The 4,256-nt window shown below is 39.1% G+C and overlaps 1 pseudogene; it reads left to right on the forward strand.

Moving 5' to 3' along the window:
• The first annotated feature begins 1,218 nt into the window (after nucleotides 1-1,218).
• Nucleotides 1,219-3,506, forward strand: LOC107661019 (uncharacterized; annotated as a pseudogene).
• Nucleotides 3,507-4,256: the final 750 nt, after the last annotated feature.

The raw sequence follows: 4,256 nt of genomic DNA on the forward strand, positions 1-4,256 counted from the left end.
TGGCCCGCGGGCCGTAGTTTGGACACCCCTGGTTTACACACACAAGAATTCGTCTTGGTGTCAGGAGCTTCCAGTACAGAAAGTAGCCTACTGTGCAGTTGCTTTATGTTGCATATATTTTTGTTTGTTTGTTTGTGTGTTTGTTCAAGTTTAGTTTGGCCAGTAACAGACCAAAATAAACATTTAATAAATGTAAAAAAAATAATAAAAGTAATAAAAACTAAATAAATTGGCAACGAGTATGGGAATCGGCTCATTTGATTGTTAAAAAAAGAAAATAAAAAATTGGCAATTGGAATCGGTCACGAAAAATTCTGTTCAGTGCACCCTTAACTGGAATAGAGATAGATCTACCTGAAAGACCTGAAAAAGCATGGTTCATTTCAGTTTTATCTTTGAACTGTTGTACCTATTTGTGCAAAATGGTTATCACAATACAATGTTACAGTCAACAATGAAAACAATAAGTCTCATTTATTGATTTATTGATTGATTGATTGATTGTGGCAAGGCCTGTGAAAATTTTGCCAGGGCAAGTAAAAAATTTAAACCACTGGCCAAACCGGGCCAGTAGAAAATTTCCTTAGTGTTGAGCCCTGTCAATACGATAAAAATCAGTATCATAACACTTGTACACAGATCTGTAGAACACATAGGTTACGTAATGATATTTTAAAATTAAAAACTTAAAATATGTACTTGGAAAAAAACCAGGATGACTTTGAATAGCATCATTGTAAAATTGTGAGGAAATGCACATGTATTTCCTGGTCTGAGAGTGATTTCCTGCTTAAACAGGAAGTAATTGAAAACAAAAAAAAGGTAGAAATGTATGTATGTGAAAGGAGAATGTATGTGTGTGAGAGAGAGTAGAAATGCATGTATGTCAATGGAGAATGTAAGTGTGTGAGAGAGAGAGAGAGAGAGAGAGAGAGAGAGAGAGAGAGAGAGAGAGAGAGAGAGAGAGAGAGAGAGAGAGAGAGAGAGAGAGAGAGAGAGAGAGAGAGAGAGAGAGAGAGAGAGAGAGAGAGAGAGAGAGAGTAGAAATGTATGTATGTGAATGGAGAATGTAAGTGTGTGACAGTAGAAATGCATGTATGTGAAAGGAAAATATATGTGTGTGAGAGAACAAATGCGTGAAAGGAGAATGTAAGTGTGTGAGAGTGCAAATGTATGCATGTGTAAGGAGAATGTAAGTGTAGAGTGCCAGAATTAATTATGGCTTGTACGGCCCCTCATACGTATGCAGAGGAAATATCAGACAAAGATGAGGCAGAAGAAGAACATCACAACTTGTCTTTGCAGAGTATTGTTGTAGTAGATGAAGCAATCACGAATGCAGAGGAAATATCAGACAAAGACGAGGCCGAAGAAGAACAACATGTGTCTTTACAGAGAGAAGCAAAACTTGAACATGGAAAAACAGGGATCAAAAAACAATGGAGAAAGTTGCCAGTGGTTTCAAAGAAGTTCACAATTACAAGTGAACAGGAAGAAATGGCTAAAAATGGTTCCACTGCACGGTTCAACAAAACTGAGACAACCATGGACCCATGTATTGTACAAGAGTTTCAGACAGAAAAATCCCTGTTGTACCTTTGCTTTCAAGAGCCAGCATATTAAAAATCCTCACAGCCACAAAATTAATAGCCCCTATTACTGCAGTTTGTACATTTGATTCCTGCAGTGCAAAATACTATTTTAAAAGGAAAAGGGAGCCAGTGGGAAACACCCCGGTTAAGATCTCTGTGCTACAAAGAGGAAAAATTACACACAAAAAAAGAAAACGAAAATTCAGACCAGCAACAAACACAAGAAGAGGGAGAATTGCAAGAGCTCTACACAAAGGAGTTAGCCAATTCTTCTACAGTACTACTAATTTCAGGAAACATAACCCGAAGTCTGAACAAAAATGTTCTTAAAGTGATTAGTTCAGAGGTTCGAAAAACTAAAATAATTCATGCTGACGTGTTCATGGAGATGTACCTCACTCAAAGCATTATGAAAGAATGTGACTTCCAATTTCACAAAATGCCTGGGTACATACAACACTTTCAAGTGGACCCCTTTGGCGTACATATGTACACTGAAACAGGAGTAAGCATAGTTGTGCAACACCTAAGAAAGAAGACTCCACTGACCTTATACCTTGATGCCACAGGTAATGTTGCATCAAAAGTTCCTGGTCAGACCTAAAGACTTCTTTACTACTCTCTCACTCTGCCTGGATGTGGTCAGAATGTACCTCCCCTCCCCTCCTGTGAAATGCTGACAAATGAACACTCTATACCACAAATCACATTCTGGTTAATGCAGTACCTCCGAAAACTCACAGTACACAAAACTCAGAGTACATCAGGTAGAAACAGACTACAGCTGGGCACTACTGCAAAGTGTTATGCTGGCATTCAACAGGGAGAGTATTGTCAGATACTTGGACAGGGCTTTTGATATTTGTTCAAAATCGAAGACATGGAAAGATATTAGAACTTTTACAGTGCTACACATATTATGTTCTGCACATGTGCTCAAAGCTGTCGCTCAGGCAATTGGAAGATGCTTGTTATCTCATAATTAGATTTTGAGATTTTAGCCTGGATTTCACAGACAGGGTCACATATGTTCTGCACATGTGCTCAAGGCTGTCGCTCAGTCAACTGGAAGAAAAACAGCAGACAAAGGTTTGAAAGATTTTGCAACCTTTGCATTTGCCACCTTAATGAGCACAGCACTCAAAATCTTCCGCTCACTGTGCACTGTGTTACTTGGCAAACACAACACAGACATTGTCACGAATAATCTAAAGGCCATGCAGGACTTAATAAAACAATGCAAGATTCCTGACACAGAAGAGAGAGACAAATTATCGGACTGCCCCTTAGCTCAGGAAGATGATGATGACAGAACCAATGCCCAAACAATTGTTGGGAGATCTCCCTTCACAAATTCAAGAAGGTCTTGAAGGAGGTACAGGGAGCGCTTGAAAAAGAGGATTCAGAGACTACACACAATGAAGAAAATGCATACTTTTACCCAGGCATTCTTAATGTCCTTTTTGACACTTACCGTGGCATTTTTCCACTTTGGAGTGGTTTGCTGTTGGGGGATTTGAAAAGGTATGCAAATGACAAAGAAGATTAGTTTCGTGCCAAGCAAAACAAGGAACACAAACTGCCATGTTGAGCGATGGTTTGGAATCGTGAAAAACTAAATTCTGAGAAAACAAAGGCGACTGAGGCCAGGAACATTTGTCAGACAAATGTATGGCTCTCTACAGAGAAAACGTAATGGCTCATAACTTCTCTGAACTGTTGCTACTTAGACCCATCTCAAAAAATGACATCACTCAATCTCAGGAAGGTTGGGCAAAGAGAGATGGATCAAAGCCTCAAACTGCCAAGTCCAAATTTTACACTGCTCTATCCACTGTTTTATTTCCAAAGAAAGCAAAGTCCATCAAGAAAGGCAGCAAAGATGTCAATAACCGCACCACCGACCTCACATGAGAAGTGTCAGAGTCTTCCATAGAGGTAATTTTTGATGATTATTCAAATAAAATGTATGCTTTACACATATTAAAGATGGTCAGATAGACAGACAGACAGACAGACAGGCAGGCATGCAGGCAGATAGATAGATAGAGTCAGACTGCAGACAGACAGACGAACAGACAGACTGATGATAAATAGAAATTGTCAGACTGCCAACTGCCAAGTCCAAATTTTACATTGCTCTATCCGCTGTTCCTTTCCCAAAGAAAGCAAAGTCCATCAAGAAAGACAGCAAAGATTTCACTAACCACACCATCGACCTCACACGAGAAGTGTCAGAGCCTGCCACAGAGGTCATTTTTGATGATTATTCAAATAAAATGTATGCTTTACACATATTAAAGATAGTCAGATTACAGACAGACAGACAGACATGCTCTATCCACCTTATTTTTCAAAGCGGAAGTAAGCCGTTTTCTTTCAAAATGCAAGACATCCGGTTCATTAGCCGCTGTAGGGAAATAACGAGAAGAAAAGCGAAGTGCAGTAAACAGTAAAACGGTTTGCACTGCAAACCAGTGTGTTCATAATTAACATTATACATTAAAATAATTTGGTAAGACCCACCAGTTTGCAATATCAAGCAATAGCTGGAAGTGGATGAGACCGGAAGCCAGACTGATTAAATTTACAAATGCTCGCGTCCGCTCTTATGGGAAAAATTAGGTGGATAGGACGAGTTAGAGAATTTAAATAGCAATAGAG

This window comes from Sinocyclocheilus anshuiensis, unplaced genomic scaffold (assembly GCF_001515605.1).
Source record: "Sinocyclocheilus anshuiensis isolate Anshui unplaced genomic scaffold, SAMN03320099.WGS_v1.1 scaffold1036, whole genome shotgun sequence".
Classification (NCBI taxonomy): Eukaryota; Metazoa; Chordata; class Actinopteri; order Cypriniformes; family Cyprinidae; genus Sinocyclocheilus; species Sinocyclocheilus anshuiensis.